This window comes from Salmo salar, chromosome ssa25 (genome assembly GCF_905237065.1).
Source record: "Salmo salar chromosome ssa25, Ssal_v3.1, whole genome shotgun sequence".
Lineage (NCBI taxonomy): Eukaryota > Metazoa > Chordata > Actinopteri > Salmoniformes > Salmonidae > Salmo > Salmo salar.
This window is the reverse complement of record NC_059466.1, coordinates 22,948,868-22,967,769: the sequence shown is the minus strand read 5'-3', so window position 1 is coordinate 22,967,769 and position 18,902 is coordinate 22,948,868. Positions and strand designations below refer to the sequence as shown.

Sequence of the window (18,902 nt, the reverse complement as noted above, 5' to 3'; positions counted from 1 at the left end):
TACAGACAGGGAATGAGGTGATATGTAGGTTACCTTCCAAATGGCATCCTTTTTCTTATATAGTGCACTATTTGGGACAAGGGCCCATAGGGCTCTGGTCAAAAGTAGTGCACTATATAGGGTATAGGCTGCAACTGCCATTTGGGCACTCATAGATAGCACAGACACGGCCACCTTTCTTCTTTTGTATGATTTTTTTCCATGAGCACAGAGCAACCAAATGCAGTTCCGCTTCACTCTATTTATTCTAAGAGACAATGAATAGTCTTCAATAGAGAGAGAGACCGTTCAAAGGAGCACATCCAACCAATCCATGCAAATCATGTCCAGGGAAGGCTATCATAAAATACTATAAAGATAAGAAGCTTGGGATGATGGTTTAAATGAAGGGATGATGAGTGATGTCAAATATGTCCCAAACTATAACTATGTGCTTGTTTTGTGGACCTCCTCATATATTTGCTTGTTGTAACACACATAGGATGATTCAATTTGATTGAGTGGAAAATGGCAGGCCTAATGTATTGGTATGTTCTTCAGCGACTGATGGACACATAATTCTCAGTAACGGTGTTAGGAACCACACACACCTTTCATCTGCTGTTTGTACTTTGTTCATTCGGCGCGGTGTGTTTAGGTGCCACCCGCCGGGTTAGGTGTCTGACCGCGGACGTTTTCGGCCGTTCCTACATGTGAATTAGTTTGCAAATTGCGTTTGGCACTCTGTTCAGAGGTGCTTACTACTCTCGGCCAGCAAACGCTACCGGTGTGTCCGTGCCTTTAGGGTACAAGATGATATAGCTTTGCATTGGTACATTTTACCCCTGGCTGGTTTAGCAATAGTAAAATACTGTACCTGTTAATAGGGTGCTGGTGGCGGTGGTGCCACTGTGAAAGTCAAAGAGACAAACGAAGAATGTTGATACCAACCAGAATCAATATGTTTTCCATGTCAACATAGTTAACCGTTATGGTTAATTGAAGGTTCAGAAGCCACATGCTGCTATGGGTCATTCTCCAGAAGTGTTGCAAATTGGGGTCTGGGAAAAAAATTCTAATTTGTATCCTATTTTTCCAAAACTTTCAGCACATGTCTTCCAACATATGTTGGTTAGACATACAGTTGAAGTCGGAAGTTTACATACACTTAGGTTGAAGTCATTAAAACTCGTTTTTCAACCACTCCACAAATTTCTTGTTAACAAACTATACTTTTGGCAAGTCGGTTAGGACATCTACTTTGTGCAAGACACAAGTAATTTTTCCAACAATTGTTTGCAGACAGATTATTTCACTTATAATTCACTGTATCACAATTCCAGTGGGTCAGAAGTTAACATACACTAAGTTGACTGTGCCTTTAAACAGCTTGGAAAATTCCAGAAAATGATGTCATGGCTTTAGAAGCTTCTGATAAGCTAATTGACATCATATGAGTCAATTGGAGGTGTACCTGTGGATGTATTTCAAGGCCTACCTTCAAACTCAGTGCCTCTTTGCTTGACATCATGGGGAAATGAAAAGAAATCAGCCAAGACCTCAGAAAAATAATTGTAGACCTCCACACGTCTGGTTCATCCTTGGGAGCAATTTCCAAACGCCTGAAGGTACCACGTTCATTTGTGAAAACAATAGTGAGCAAGTATAATGGGACCACACAGCCGTCACACCGATCAGGAAGGAGATGCGTTCTGTCTCCGAGAGATGAACGTACTTTGGTGCGAAAACGTGCAAATCAATCCCAGAACAACAGCAAAGGACCTTGTGAAGATGCTGGTGGAAACAGGTACAAAGTATCTATATCCACAGTAAAACGAGTCCTATATTGACATAACTTGAAAGGCCGCTCAGCAAGGAAGAAGCCACTGCTCCAAAACCGCCATAAAAAAGCCAGACTACGGTTTGCAACTGCACATGGGGACAAAGATCGTACTTTTTGGAGAAATGTCCTCTGGTCTGATGAAACAAAAATAGAACTGTTTGGCCATAATGACCATCGTTATGTTTGGAGGAAAAAGTGGGAGGCTTGCAAGCCGAAGAACACCATCCCAATCGTGAAGCACGGGGGTGGCAGCATCATGTTGTGGGGGTGCTTTGCTGCAGGAGGGACTGGTGCACTTCACAAAATAGATGGCATCATGAGGGAGGAAAATGATGTGGATATATTGAAGCAACATCTCAAGACATCAGTCAGGAAGTTAAAGCTTGGTCGCAAATGGGTCTTCCAAATGGACAATGACCCCAAGCACACTTCCAAAGTTGTGGAAAAATGGCTTAAGGACAACAAAGTCAAGGTATTGGAGTGGCCATCACAAATCCCTGACCTCAATCCCATAGAAAATGTGTGGGCAGAACTGAAAAAGCGTGTGCGAGCAAAGAGGCCTACAAACCTGACTCAGTTACACCAGCTTTGTCAGGAGGAATGGGCCAAAATGCACCCAACTTATTGTGGGAAGCTTGTGGAAGGCTACCCAAAACAAGTTTAACAATTTAAGGGCAATGCTACCAAATACTAATTGAGTGTATGTAAACTTCTGACCCACTGGGAATGTGATGAAATAAATAAAATCTGAAATAAATCATTCTCTCAACTATTATTCTGACATTTCACATTCTTAAAATAAAGTGGCGATCCTAACTGACCTAAAATGGGATTTTTACTAGGATTAAATGTCAGGAATTGTGAAAAACTGAGTTTAAATGTATTTGGCTAAGGTGTAAATGTAAACTTCCGACATCAACTGTATATATACTAGCATATTTGAAATATTTACCAGAATTCCTTACCAACCCACACAATTTGTCACTACCGTAAAATTGGTAGTGAACCATGCACAGAAATTGTATTTGCATACCAAATTAACAAAATAGTAAAAACATGCTTTTTAACCTGACTTTCAAAACCTTGACATTAGAGAATTCTCCATTGTTCTCTGTAAAATGTTCAATGTTGACTGTACGAATCTGAAACTTGTTGACTGATTGAATTACATATGCATCTAATTCATTATGTTGTTAGATATTTAAATTGCTTGACCTGTGTGAAGTGTCAATCATAGAGATCAATAGAACTGTAGATGGATATAACTCGTTTTAGTATAGACTGTAGATGGGTGTAACTCGTTTTAGTATAGACTGTAGATGGGTATAACTCATTTTAGTATAGACTGTAGATGGATATAACTCGTTTTAGTATAGACTGTAGATGGGTATAACTCGTTTTAGTATAGACTGTAGATGGATATAACTCGTTTTAGTATAGACTGTAGATGGGTATAACTCGTTTTAGTATAGACTGTAGATGGGTATAACTCGTTTTAGTATAGACTGTAGATGGGTATAACTCGTTTTAGTATAGACTGTAGATGGGTATAACTCGTTTTAGTATAGACTGTAGATGGATATAACTCGTTTTAGTATAGACTGTAGATGGATATAACTCGTTTTAGTATAGACTGTAGATGGGTATAACTCGTTTTAGTATAGACTGTAGATGGATATAACTCGTTTTAGTATAGACTGTAGATGGGTATAACTCGTTTTAGTATAGACTGTAGATGGGTATAACTCGTTTTAGTATAGACTGTAGATGGGTATAACTCGTTTTAGTATAGACTGTAGATGGATATAACTCGTTTTAGTATAGACTGTAGATGGGTATAACTCATTTTAGTATAGACTGTAGATGGATATAACTCGTTTTAGTATAGACTGTAGATGGGTATAACTCGTTTTAGTATAGACTGTAGATGGGTATAACTCGTTTTAGTATAGACTGTAGATGGGTATAACTCGTTTTAGTATAGACTGTAGATGGATATAGGTATAACTCATTTTAGTATAGACTGTAGATGGATATAACTCGTTTTAGTATAGACTGTAGATGGTATAACTCGTTTTAGTATAGACTGTAGATGGGTATAGGTATAACTCGTTTTAGTATAGACTGTAGATGGATATAACTCGTTTTAGTATAGACTGTAGATGGATATAACTCGTTTTAGTATAGACTGTAGATGGGTATAACTCATTTTAGTATAGACTGTAGATGGGTATAACTCGTTTTAGTATAGACTGTAGATGGGTATAACTCGTTTTAGTATAGACTGTAGATGGATATAACTCGTTTTAGTATAGACTGTAGATGGGTATAACTCATTTTAGTATAGACTGTAGATGGGTATAACTCGTTTTAGTATAGACTGTAGATGGGTATAACTCGTTTTAGTATAGACTGTAGATGGGTATAACTCGTTTTAGTATAGACTGTAGATGGATATAACTCGTTTTATAACTCATTTTAGTATAGACTGTCGATGGATATAACTCGTTTTAGTATAGACTGTAGATGGATATAACTCGTTTTAGTATAGACAGTGCCATCAAGTAGAGTAAACTTGAGTACATTACAGTATAGTAGAGTACAGTAGTATACAGTAGAGTAGAGTACAGTACAGTAGAGCGCCGTACAGTACAGTATAGCACATTATAGACGTCAATGTTTTGGCCAACTAGATGTCAATGCTTGGGATCTTGGATGGTTGGAGCCCCCTTGCTGGCTATGCATCTCAATACTAGAAAATAGTAAATAAATAGCCAACATTTGGAGACTTAACTGTTTAAAAAAAAATATATATATATGTATATATTTGTGGTACTGCAATTTGCACCACTTCTGTAGAATCACCACATAAAGTAATCACCCAATGATCACACATGCTCTAGAGGAGAGGGTATGATGTAAATAGCAGCCAACCCAATAACAGTGTCTGTGTCCCAAATGGCACCCTATTCTGTATATAGTGCACTACATTTGACCAGAGCACTATGGGCCCTTGTCAAAAATAATGCACTATATAGGGAATTGGATGCCATTTGGAACACATTCAGTGTAATAGAGCCAATCAGAGGAGTGGATATCTGTCACTCCATTCCGGCTCTGGTATTGACTCATGGAGGGTTATAGATCCATCATGGATCTGTCACTACCACCAGTTTCTCTGGACACAACCCAAAATAAAGCAGACTCTCAGGGTTGGAAATAGGGGGAACACAGGGAATCTGGGTTCCTAATTTTTTATTGTGAATTGAAGGATTTTACATTGGTGAGTTCCCAGAGTGACTTTTTTCAATTTTCAGTCTGCTCTCCCCTCTTACGCAATCAAACAGTCCATTGAGTGCCAGCCAGACCTTAATGACATGGTACTGTACTGTACAGTAGCCTAATAATTGCTAACCACATGTGACAGTGCATAAGCTGATGAATACAGTACAGTAGGCCTGGAGAGAGGCAGGCAGACAGCCCTTAGTGAGATGAAGATGCTACTGTATTGTTGGTAATATAATAATTCCTATCCACATGTGACAGTGCATGATTTGATCTGATCAATAAAGTACAGTAGGCATGGAGGGAGCATGGCTGCTGTACAGTATATCATGTAACATAACCCAATAGTAAGCTGATTTCCCCATCGGGACTCTGAATGAAAACGAAGCAGCATTCTAATTCTCTTTTAGACTTATGAATCAATGTTGGCCATGCAGGCAGCAGTCCTCTCTCTCTTCCATCCCCGAAGGCTGTTCTTCTTCTCCTTCAAACATAATATGAAACCCTGGGCTCTGTCCGCTGCACACCTGGGTTCAAATACTATTTTACAGCATTTCAAAAGCTTCAGCTGTGTTTTATTGAGCTTGCCTGGCAAAATGGAAACAATAGAACTGTCACGAAATTATCAGGCATTCCAGACAGGCTAAACCAATCGCTCAAAGTATTTGAACGATTTCGGGTAGTGTTCACTTTTTGGACCCAGGTCTGTTCAGCTGCATGGACAACAGGAAGCAGAGATGGTGGTCGCGCTCCCGTCCCCACTTTTGGCATTTCTGTGACAAAGAGCTGCACTATTTTTAAAATGAAGCAAGCTATGCTAGCTCAGTGTTTGTGGCACTCAGTCAATTAGGCATTTCATTCCTAGTTTATACACAAGAGTATCACAAGAGATTTCTCTCAATTCAATGGCTCGTTGTATAAACACAGGAACTGATTGTTGATAACTACCTCAAATCAAATATGTTTCCTGTCTCATTTAAATAATCAGCCCTACAAAAATGTTTAATGCAATGGATACAAACCAACGTGGGTTCTGACAGTAGACCCCTGTAAAAAATATAATTTAGAGGTCTGATTACAACTACTTCAAATCTAATTGTAGGCTACACGCAGTGGCTCCCAACTCCAGTCCTCGAGTACTCCCAACAGGAACCGGTGTTTGGAATTCATTTGAGCCAGTTAGCTACAGCAGGAAAATAATCCTGCAGCAACAGGAAATGTGAATTATTATGTGAATTATAATGAATGGACATTTTTGTAGGGGTTGATACATTTTTCATAAGCGAAAATCAAGTCTGAAATTTCAAAGTGGAAATTACAAACTTCAGAAGCCTTTTTAAACCTAAAATACACTGCATTGCAGGATAGTTCTCCCGCAACAGGGTGATCAAATACGATCCTACATCTGTATGTTTCTTGTTGTTGATAAACTACTTGAAATCAAATATGTATGTTTGCTGTCTCATTTAAATACGCCTTATGCCTTATAGAAATGTATAATGCAATGGAAACAAAACATTGTTGTTTTCCAGGCTGATGGAAACAAAACAACCTGATCTGAGAGGTCTCTGTAAGCCCAGGCAGTGTAGTCTAGTAGTGAGGCTTCCTGGCTCGGCTGTCGCCTTTACAGAGTTTCCTATTTTTGTTGTTGTTACTGCTACATCAACACCGCCACGACCGCGGCAACGGTAACAATAACAAAAACAATCTAGGGACCTCTGTGAGATGAGTGTGACCTCATTCCTACACGATAAATCTCCTGTGTGTGAGAGAGAGAGAGAGAGAGAGAGAGAGAGAGAGAGAGAGAGAGAGAGAGAGAGAGAGAGAGAGAGAGAGAGAGAGAGAGAGAGGCTGGGGTAGAGTGATAGAGAGAGAGGTGGAGAGGCAGAGGGGAAGGGGGAAACATAAAAGCTTTGGGGAAAGAATATGTGTTGAGGAAACGGAGAAGGAGGAGGAGGAGCAGGAGAGTGACATGGGAAATGAGATGAGAGAAGGCGAAAGAGGTAGAGAGAGAGAGATACTAACAAATAATGATGGCGCATGGCTTAAAGACGGTAGGTAGCATGGGAGAGGAAGCATGAAAGAGAGAAAAAGAGAGCGATAGAGGGAGAGAGAGAGGGCGGAGAGAGAAAGAGAGACAGGGTGAACAGAGTGAGATGGAGAGAGCAAGACAGAGAGACACAGCAAGAGTGTGTGAGAGAGAGAGAGAGAGAGAGAGAGAGAGAGAGAGACAGGAGAGAGAATGAGGAAGCAAGAGATAAAGAGAGAGAATGAGAGAGTTAATCCCAGGAGTGTTGTCGATAAACAAAGAGAGGGTAATAAGGGAGAATTTACTCAGGAACAGATGGCAGACTGACTCATTCATATCACTGACAGGGGAATGGAGAGAGAGAGTGGAGAAAGGAGAGAAAGATGGAGAGAGATCGGTGCAGTGAGGGAGAAGGAGAGGAGGGAGAAGGAGAGGAGGGAGAAGGAGAGGAGGGAGAAGGGGGACCTACAGTAGCTCCTGTCTAGAGTGATTGATATCAGTCATGTCTTCCATCACATCACCACCCTGTATCTGACTGCTCTGTCCTTGACTTCACACAAGAAAAAAAAACAAATAGAAAATTCTACCCATGTTAGTCTGCTTATTAATAAACCTCCTGTTTCAAAGGCTCTCTTCTCAGAGAAATCACTCTTTTAAAGTGGGACGGAACACCAAAGAAGATAATGAGAACTTTTACAATAGAAAATGATTAGACATCCCATCGTAATAAAAAATGCATACTAAATAAGACTTCAAACCAATACTTGGATTGAAAACATTCAATCAGACAACCACATGCTCTCATGGTTTTGTCTTTTTAAAGAACAGGTCAATGTGGCCCTTTCACCCTGCTGCCTGAGAATGTCATGTCAATAGTAACTTTTCCCCATGAGGAGCTGATCAAAGTACTGGCATACACCTAAAGAGGATCGCTCCCCCAGAGCCCTTCATTCATTTGCTCTCGGGTCTGGTGTCAGAACAGGGATCACACAGCTAACTGTGACAACCAACACAGAGAGAGGAGAGGAAAGGGGGGAGAGGAGAGATCAAAGTGGGGGAGTGGTGGACTCCCTGGCTCTCCTAGTCTCCCTAAGCCAAGGCCAGGCTAGTAATGGGCTTACACTCGGGAGGAGGGGAGAGAAGGAGGGGATAAGGAGAGGTCAGGGGAGGTGATTTGGAATAAAAGGGGAGGAGAGTCATTGATCAGCTGTCATCTGTTTGCTGAGGATCTAAACACCATCTCTCTCTCTCTCTCTCTCTCTCTCGCTCTCTCTCTCTCGCTCTCTCTCTCTCTCTCGCTCTCTCTCTCTCTCGCTCTCTCTCTCTCACTCTCGCTCTCTCTCACTCTCTCTCTCGCTCTCTCTCGCTCTCTCTCTCTCGCTCTCTCTCTCGCTCTCTCTTACTCTTGCTCTCTCTCTCTCTCGCTCTCTCTCTCGCTCTCTCTCTCTCACTCTCTCTCTCTCGCTCTCTCTCACTCTCGCTCTCTCTCACTCTCTCTCTCTCTCTCTCTCGAAAGGTTGCTGGATCGAATCCCCAAGCTGACAAGTTAAAAATCTGTCATTCTGCCCCTGACCAAGGTAGTTAACCCACTGTTCCCTGGGCGCCGAAGACGTGGATGTCGATTATGGCAGCCCCCCACACCTCTCTGATTCAGATTCAGGGTTAAATGCTGAAGACACATTTCAGTTGAAGGCATTCAGATGTAAAACTGACTAGGTATCCCCACCCCCGTCTCTTTTACACCTTTCAAACCAAGACGTTTTTCTGTTTTTCTGCATTTTGTTACATTACAGCCTTATTCTAAAATGTATTAATTACACATATTTCCTCATTAATCTAAACACAATACCCCATACTGACAAAGTGAAAAACTGTTTTTTAGACATTTTTACAAATGTATAAATAAAAAAAGGTACATAAGTATTCAGACACTTTGCTATGAGACTCGAAATTGAGCTCAGTTTTCCTTTGACCATCTTTGAGATGTTTCTACAACTTGATTGGAGTCCACCTGTAGTAAATTCAATTGATTGGACATGATTGGGAAAGGCACACAACTGTCTATATGCAGTAAGGTTCCACAGTTGACAGTGCATGTCAGAGCAAAAACCAAGCCATGAGGTGGAAGGAATTGTCCGTAGAGACAGGATTGTGTCGAGGCACAGATCTGGGGAAGGGTACCAAAACATTTCTGCAGCATCGAAGGTCCCCAAGAACACACTGGCCTCCATCATTCTTAAATGGAAGAAATGTTGAAACACCAAGACTCTTCCTGGAGCTGGCCGCCTGGCCAAACTGAGCAATCAGGGGGATAAGGGCCTTGGTCAGGGAGGTGACCAAGAACCCGATGGCCACGCTGACAGAGCTCCAGAGTTCCTCTGTGGAGATGGGAGAATTTTCCAGAAGGACAACCATCTCTGCAGCACTCCAACAATCAGGCCTTTATGGTAGAGTGGCCAGACTGACCCACTCCTCACATGACAGCCTGCTTGGGGTTTGCCAAAAGGTACTTAAAGACTCTCAGACCATGAGAAACAAGATTATCTGGTCTGGTGAAACCAAGATTGAATTTTTTGGCCTGAATGCCAAGCGTCACGTCTGGAGGATTCCTGGCACCATCCCTACGGTGAAGCATGGTGGTGGCAGCATCATGCTGTGGGGATGTTTTTCAGCGGCAGGGACTTGGAGACTAGTTAGGATCGAGGGAAAGATGAACAGAGAAAAGTACAGAGAGATCCTTGATGAAAACATGCTCCAGGGTCCTCAGGCTGGGGCGAAGATTCACCTTCCAACAGGACAATGACCCTAAACACACAGCCAAGACAACGCAGGAGTGGCTTCGGGACAAGTTTCTGAAAGTCCTTGATTGGCCCAGCCAGAACCCGATCGAACATCTCTGGAGAGACCTGAAAATAGCTGTGCAGCGACACTGCCCATCCAACCTGACCGAGCTTGAGAGGATCTGCAGAGAAGAATGGGAGAAACTCACCAAATACAGGTGTGCCAATCTTGCAGCGTCATATCCAAGAAGACTCGAGGCTGTAATCGCTTCCAAAGGTGCTTCAACAAAGTACTGAGTAAAGGGTCTGAATACTTATGTAAATGTGATATTTCAGTTTTTTATGTTTTATAAATTAGCAAAAAAAAATGATAAGCCTGTTTTCGCTTTGTCACAATGGGGTATTCTGTGTAGATTGACTAGGGGAAAAAAAATATTTAATCAATTTTAGAATAAGGCTGTAATGTAACAAAATGTGGAAAAAGTGAAGGGCTCTGAATAGTTTCCGAATGCACTGTACATTTATGGACAAATATTAATATAATAACCATCATTTTGACGTAAACTTGGAGTCACGTGATGACATGTTGTGTGGCCCTCCCACTACGACTTTTCCGGAAAGCAAGCAGTTTATTAGGCTACAGATGAACAAAGTTATGTTCCAATACCAGACTAGGCACACTCACTATATAACACCATTTTGTTATGAGACAACCATGAGTAGAGTTAAAAATGCAATGGAAACCCATTAAACTTGTATTTTTTTATTCAGTACATGGGAATTTAACCGCAAAAGTTATTTTTATGTGCGCTATGTCATCACGCACAGCTTTTTCTCTGCTACAAGTCCATTTGATGGAAGGAAACAAATGAGTGGGGAAATATGCATGTTGTTTTTATGCTGATTTTTGAATAGTCACATGAAAATCTGTTGCCAATTGGATGGAAACCTAGCTAGTGATCCGAACACTTAGCCAGAATGTTATTTAGCTTAACAAGTGGATTATTTTGCTCTTCACTCACAGTTGTTTAGTATCCTAGGTCTACTCCCAACCAAAACCTGTAACTTTACTTAATCAATCTTTGTCATTTTTTATCACTGAATCTCTGTCTGTATAGGCTATTTGGTTAATGGGTTTCTGTCTGGGCAAATAAGTGGAGGTGGTATAGCTCATCTGTCACTGATCAGAAACATTTAGCATGCTATAATGTAGCCTAAATCAAGTGTTAATCTGTCACTGATCAGAAACATTTAGCATGCTATAATGTAGCCTAAATCAAGTGTTAATCTGTCACTGATCAGAAACATTTAGCATGCTATAATTCTATTTAGCATTCTATTATTTGTATTATATTCTGTATATTTCATTATATTGTTAGCCTACTATTAAATAGCCTCTATGTGTGTTGACTGTGATCCTGTGTGTCTTGTCTGTTTATTGAACACAATACGTATTGATTTCATGTGCATGGCACAGCCATTTAGCTTCTAGGCTGCACAGACCAGTAACAGCATCACATTCAAAATATGCAATTCTATTCTTTGGAAAACATATTTTATTTGTCTTATAATGTTTCTTAGGACCTGCCTAAAACAAATGAATAATGGATTTCTTTGTGATGGTATATTTAGATTGGAAATGTAGCCTTTATTTAACTAGGCAAGTCAGTTAAGAACAAATTCTTATTTACAACGACGGCCTGCCAATCGCCCTATGGGACTCTCAATCACGGCCGGATGTGATACAGCCTGAATTCAAACCAGGGACTGTAGTGATGCCTCTTACACTGAGATGCAGTGCCTTAGACCGCTGCGCCACTCGGGAGCCCAATAGATTATTCAATGGATTTATCTACTCCCAATCCTAAACGCGCCAGCATGTGCGCGGGAGATATAAAAGACTTACACTGGTAAGAATGTGGTAAATTGGACTGTATGAATTGGGCTCTAAAAAACATTGGCAGATTTTTTTTTTTAGAGGCAACATACTGTAAAGTCTGTCTGTAAAGGGTATAACTCTCTCTCTCTCTCCTCTCTCTCTTTCGGTCTCTTTCTTTCTCTCTCACTCATGCTGGTGTGATGAACACATAGCTGTCTATCACTCCTCACAGCTCTACAATCACTATCATTCAGACAGACCCAGCACAGCAGAGCACAGGAGGGATATGGACCTGCTGTCATATCTGGGTGGCAGGGAGACAGACAGTTCAGAGGCACATAAAGTCCTACACAACACGCTGTACTGTTTAGGAATGACATTTGGCAGCCTGAACTGTCTACTGCTATTTTAATTCTACTGAGCCAAAAATAGCAGTACAGTATTTTTACCTGGGAGCTGTGACAAATCCTGCTCATCCTGGAAGCATGTTCAGCATTAGTGCATCTGATTTCTTCAATTGTAGCTAACATCGTGGGGCTTTCCATTATAATTGAATAAAAAACATAATATACCAACTGAAAAAAATCAATCTTTTTAGCAGGTAGCAGAAGTGCCATTTTTGCTTTTACAGTGAGTGTAGTGAGTGGGGGAGCCATATTTTGTGAATGACTCTAGGATATCCTCTAGTTAGTAGTCTTGACTGGTGACAATCAAAATGATTACCCCCCCCCATCTGAACCTGGTTGGTCTCGAACCCTTTACACAAACTACATTTTCTTCGCTCTGACGGAAACTGTACAAACCTGGACAAGTCAAATAAATATTTTCCAATTTCTTGGGAGGTGACTCTCCCCTCTATTTTTCACCCCCACTCCCCATCTCATGTTCTCCATCTATCTCTACCTCTCTCCTACTTTCTCTCTATCTCTACTGCTCTCTCACTCCCCTATCTCTCTCTCTCTCTCTCTTGCTCCCAGTCTCTCTCCTGCTCTCTGTCTCTCTTTCAGCAGATGAAATATTCAGGGGAGCTGGCATGCTGTGCTGTTTCCACCCACATGGCTGGTAGCTGACACCTAACGCTTCTGACTGCTGCTCTGCTACCTCCTCCTCTCCCCTCCTCTCCTCTGGCTGCTCCCTGCTCCCTGGTCGTCCTGGTGCGACTGAGGTCAGAAGACAGAACCAGTCAATTCCTGCATCCCAAATGGCACCCTATTCCCCTATGTAGTGCACTACTTTTGACCAGCGCCCATAGACACAGCATTGTCTCTTCTGCAGGCTGCAGCCCAGACCAGATGAGACCATGATACGATCCAGTGCACATGAACACACCATCGATCCTCCCATCGTGCTTGCCCAAATCATCTGGTGGGAGGCCGGGTGACTAATCCCAATCCATGTGGGCCGGACAGAAATGGAGCGAGATGAGAGATTACATACAGTATAATGGAATAACAGACCAGCCCTCCAGTGTTAGGACCATAAACATAGAATTACTAGAACGGAAAATGCCCCTCAGACCACAGGAATTTGACTCCTGGGTACACTGAATGACTGGTAATTCTATTGCTATGTCTATGGTTATGACCCTGGGCCCTGCATCTGCCTTGCTCCGCCACAACATAAGCATCAGAGGGTCAGAGAGGGTCAGTGACTGCAAAGGTCCTTCTCACGACACACAAGTCTAGGGTTGGGCCGATATATGATTAAATAGAATATTGTGATATTTGACATTGACGATATATCGCGATGTGCAAGACTATACTCTATTTGAACTTCACAAATAAAAGACTGTGCAGTTTTATCTGCTAGGCTGTATCAATATGTTTCAAATGAAGTCTAAATGAATTAACAAAGCCTTAGTTTTTCAGCATACTAAGATTATTTCATAAGAATGCAACTATAATACCGTAAATAAGCAGTCTAGAACGATCTAGTCATTAACAGCGCAAAACGATTATATCGAAAATCAGGATATTTGGAGTAGCAAGAGGTCTCCCCAAATATCGCCCAACCCTTCACCAGTCATGTGACAGGGGTGTTGGATGAAAATCCTCATATTCAGCATTTTTCTGCTCACCGGAGTGGAAGGACATGAAAACACCCACCCACCCACACACACACCCACACACACAGGGCTAAAGGCTGACATCTGATGTCTGTTCTGAATAAGCAAACATGTAAATCGTGTTCGTCTCCAGTCCTGTCAGAAGTGTGTACAGTACAGAACACAGAGGTTGCACTGTGTTACATGCAGAGCAGACAATTCACCATGTGTCATCCGAGGAGTTTCCTATTCAACGTTACTTGATGAATAATTGATTTAAAGTATCTCTCAAATACATACAGCCTTAAAAACACAACACCTTGCAGGATATGCTTTCCCTAAGCTATGCTTACCATAGTCATTCAGAATAAAACGAAAATGTGCACTTCACGCCAACAATAGCACTCTGGATATTGTACATAGCTGCATGTTCGTACGGCCCCTACAGACCATCAACAGCCTACTGATGCAGAAGTCTGACTCTCACACAGTCAGATTGCTCACAAAAAACTATATGTATTTTTTACTACATAATGAGTACACACAATCATTCCTCAAATCATTAACCATGACAGAGTATTCAGCAAAATGCCCATTCATCAGCAACAACTATCATTAGTTTTCTCTCCAGTCCTTTTCCCACGAAAGAGATAAATACTACACAACATGTATAAAACATGAGAGACATGATGCTCTGCAGACCCACCTTTGTTGTAAGTGCGTATAGCCGTCCCTATGAGTTCAGTTTAGTACAGCAGGTAGGCAGACACCCTCTCCTCTGCTCTCTCCTCTAGCAGCGTGTGTGTATGTGTGTGTGAATACTCCAGCCCTCTCTCTGCCTGGCTATTGTCACAGGCAAGGGAAGGGAGCCCTACTGAGCATGCTCCAACTGCACAACCCTCCACGTCGGCATGGAAACCGGGAAGCGGGGCAGGCAGCAGCCCTGTTCAAGTGCCGAGGTGCTTTCTACTCAACCTCTTTATCCTCTCTGTTAGTCCTCTCTCTCGCTTTCTCTCTGTCTAACTCTCTTTCTCTCGGTTTCTCTCCGAAACACACATGTCCAACTCACTGGGGGGTCTAAAAGGGTACTTCCCCTTCTCTATTCCCCAGTGTGCACACATTGTCTGTCTCACACAAACAAACATAATAAGGCATGGACGCTGTGTCATTACATTTACATTTTAGTCATTTAGCAGACGCTCTTATCCAGAGCACCTTACAGTAGTGAATACTACATTTCATTTCATGCATTTTTTTAATATATTTTTTTGGTACTGGCCCCCCGTGGGAATCGAACCCACAACCCTGGCGTTGCACACACCATGCTGGCATTGCAAAAACCATGCTCCACCAACTGAGCCACAGAGTCCTTTAATTCTGTTGTTCATTCTCCTTAATCACACAGCCTGACAGTGATGTAACAAGGACCTGACTTATAAAGTAGCATCACACATGCCCCGCCCATCTGAGGATGAATCAATCTATTTCCTGTTTGAGAGGTGCAATATCCACTTGTCATTTAAATCTCGCTGGATTGATTGCTTTCATTTTACTCCTGCGACTCTTTCCTACTCTTGCTTGCGCCTGTCGTTTTTTCATGTTAATGTTACGACCGCGGAAATATTTGTAATGACCTGTCAAACACTTTAAACAGTACACTGACCTGTCAAACAATGTAAAGTATGTATAGATGTGTTTAATATAGACCCAAGCGTGTTCATTTTTATTCCGAGGGTATCCTGCTATTGACACACTTGTTGAATTATGCAACAGAACGTGACAACAACAGTATTGACAGCGCAGGTGAGTGCAGGTAGGCCTAGACACAGCAAGCATTCATTCATATACATAAGTACACCCAGTGTGTTTATGCAAATTAGGCACATACAAAAAATAATGTAAAAAAAATTGTGTGTGTGTGTGTGTGTGTGTGTGTGTGTGTGTGTGTGTGTGTGGGGGGGGGATTTTACCGTCTTTTCCTCCACAATTTTGTGATATCCAATTGCGATCCAATTATGATCTTGTCTCATCGCTGCAACTCCCCAACGGGCTCGGGAGTGCGAAGGTCGAGTCATGCGTCCTCCGAAACATGACCCGCCAAACCGCGCTTCTTAACACCTGCCCACTTAAGCCGGAAGCCAGCCGCACCAATGTGTCGGAGGAAACACCCTTCAACTGATTACCAGAGTCAGCCTGCAGGCGCCCGGCCCGCCACAAACCCCCCCCTAACCCGGACGACGCTGGGCCAATTGTGCGCCACCCTATGGGACTCCCGGTTACGGCTGGTTGTGAAACCGCCTGGGACCCTGGTCTGTAATTTTCTTTATTTTAACACAAAATGTATATATGAATGAATTCTAAGAAAAGGAAAATCATATTTTACAATAAATTGAATACATGAATTTCCACCAAAATCTCTGAAATCCATTAATTATTTGTCCGTGGCAGTAAAATATTTATGTACTATAATTCACTAAAGATCTGATCGATTTTTAAAATTGAAAAAGTTTGGAGTATCTTCATCCATTGTCGAACTGTTGCATTTATTAGAAATGTTTTGAAAACATTTTAACAATTTTGATGACCGTTGCTAAATAAAAGCTGCCCATTCATTCACAATGTGTCCTGAATAGCACTAATCGGTCTCATTAACCAAAATGGAATTAAATTCATCTAAACAAATGAATGTAATAAATAGCATTTATTATATAAATTACATGGACATTTGTTCTGAAATCAATTATTATCTTAATAATACAAATATGACATTGGTGAAGTCAGAACTGATCAAATACATGCCCTCAAACAGGGTTTTTTATCCTAATTTTACATATGGTTGGTCCCAGGAATTGAACCTTCAATCCTGCCATTGCAAATGCCTTGCTCTACCCACTGAGCCACAGATGACCAATGTTATGTACTAGAATTCATCTCATATGTCCAGAAGGGATAAATTCACTGCTGTTTTCAGATGAAAATATACAAAATCAAGGGATGGTGCTAGAGCATTCTGATGCATTGCATTCCCAGGGGTCAGTGTCAGCTCACTGAGGGTATTTAGCCTGCAGGTTGCTCTAGTAACTACTCTATGATGATGCTTGGTATTTACAGCCTATTACAGTTACAGGGCATATGGACCATAGGGATAATCCTCCAGCAGCTATGACCCAAGCACCCGCCCTGTTTCCTATGGGAACAACAGCTCCCAGAGCCTGCAGTGAAACTGAACAGCAAAAGACATAAGGTCAAATGGGTGATAGCCAGGGGGTGGGGGACTGTGTGTGGGTGGGTGTGTGTGTGTGTGTTTGGGGGTACCACAACACCTATTTGAGAAACAGTAGTGCCCCTTGCCTATACCAATCTCCAGATGTAGGACCTTCATTTGAGCCAGTTTGTTACAGCAGGAAAATAATCCTGCAGCAACAGGAAATGTGAATTATTATGTGGATTATAATGAATTAATAATGAATGTTCTGTAGGTGTTGATAATTTTTTTGTTAGGGCAAATCAAGTTCGACATTTTAAAGTAGAAATTACAAACTTTAGAAGCCTTTTTAAATCTCAAATACAATACAAGTTTGCATTTCCTACTTTGCAGGAAAATTCTCAGCAACAAAAGAGCATCTCTACTGAACTAGCCCTGTTCAATACCATCGGACCTTTTTAAAACACCAATTACTCCGCTTCCTTGTTTTGGTTTTGTCTCTCAGTAATACATTAGTGATGTAGAAAGGAGAAGCCTTGGCTTCAGCCTCCAGCCTATCCATTATCAGCACTCAACACAGCTACAGGGTCAGGCCACCCTCTATCTCCCCAGGGGGTGCTGCATACACAAAATACTCCCTCCTCTGTCGGTTGTTCCAAGCCAGGCTGGGAGCACACACACACACACACACACACACACACACACACACACACACACACACACACACACACACACACACACACACACACACACACACACACACACACACAAATAATGCAGAACTGTTCAAATGCTTCTATGGTGTAACGGCTTATGGCTTGGTGAGGTCACAGGTCAGGGGATCGATGGTGGCATGGAGGAGGAGGAGAGAGGGATTATGTATTGCAAATAATCACCTGAGATTCATACTATCAAAAACCACTTAACACAACCAACCATCAACACACAGTAGTCCCACCCACACCTCATTTGCATAGCCAATACAGTGTAAAAGCTTGACATTGAAAAATGTGTATAAAATGCCTATTGATCTGCCCACTAAATTCAAACACATCACTATACATGACACTGAAGGAGAAAGGTTGGCAGGGCGACATGCCCGTTTGTGGCCTTCAGCTTTGGGGTGAGAAAGATTTATCTTCTCTGGTCTGGCTGGCTGGCTGGCTGGCTGGCTGTCTGGCTGGCTGACTGCCCATATGGCTAGTTAGGTGGCTGGTTAGGTGGCTGGTTGTCTGGCTGGCTGACTGCCTGTATGGCTGGTTAGGTGGCTGGCTGGCTAGCTGGGTGGCTGAATGTGGTCTCTTGGCTGAGTCTAGGGACGTTGCGTCCGCTGCCCCACTCCACCCGGCCAGTGACTCAGAGATATATCATTTATGAGGGCTCCACCACCGGACTCAATAATGCATGGGGCCTTGAGTCACGGACAGTCTTTTAGAGAGGGAGAGGGAGAGGGAGAGGGAGAGAGAGAGAGAGAGAGAGAGAGAGAGAGAGAGAGAAAATAACTGTGTGGCGCTGTCACTTTCTTTAGGGATACTATATTTAGTGTGGTAAATGACTCAGGGGGTGAAGGAGGGCCTGGCACAGTGTGAGAACAATACTGAATTATGGGTGGCCCATCTCTTTCTCAGGTGGATGACGTTAGCAGCCCATGATGCTGTGAGAATGCAGCATGGAAAATGGGATTTCCCCCCAACACAATACCAATGAGCACATCAGGAAATACATTAATTCCACCACACACACAGGATATAAGAGTCTCCTCAAGACCACCACCGTCTATAAACGTTTTCCGTACTACAGAGAGGAAGAGGAACCATTTTATAGGCACTGTGTTTACAGTCACATTGTGTAAATTAAC

At 42.1% G+C, this 18,902-nt stretch overlaps 1 protein-coding gene across 2 annotated transcripts in view; it reads right to left on the bottom strand.

Annotated features, from left to right (window-relative positions):
• LOC106586423 (uncharacterized) overlaps nucleotides 1-18,902 on the bottom strand; it is a 77,256-nt gene that overhangs the window by 38,431 nt on the left and 19,923 nt on the right. Inside the window, exon 1 of one of the 2 annotated variants that reach the window (XM_014173659.2) lies at nucleotides 14,546-14,867. The exons of the other annotated variant lie outside the window; for it this stretch is intronic. The gene's annotated coding sequence lies outside the window, so the exon portion shown is untranslated. Of the gene's footprint in view, nucleotides 1-14,545; nucleotides 14,868-18,902 lie in introns of those variants that run through there. 2 annotated transcript variants of the gene reach the window in all.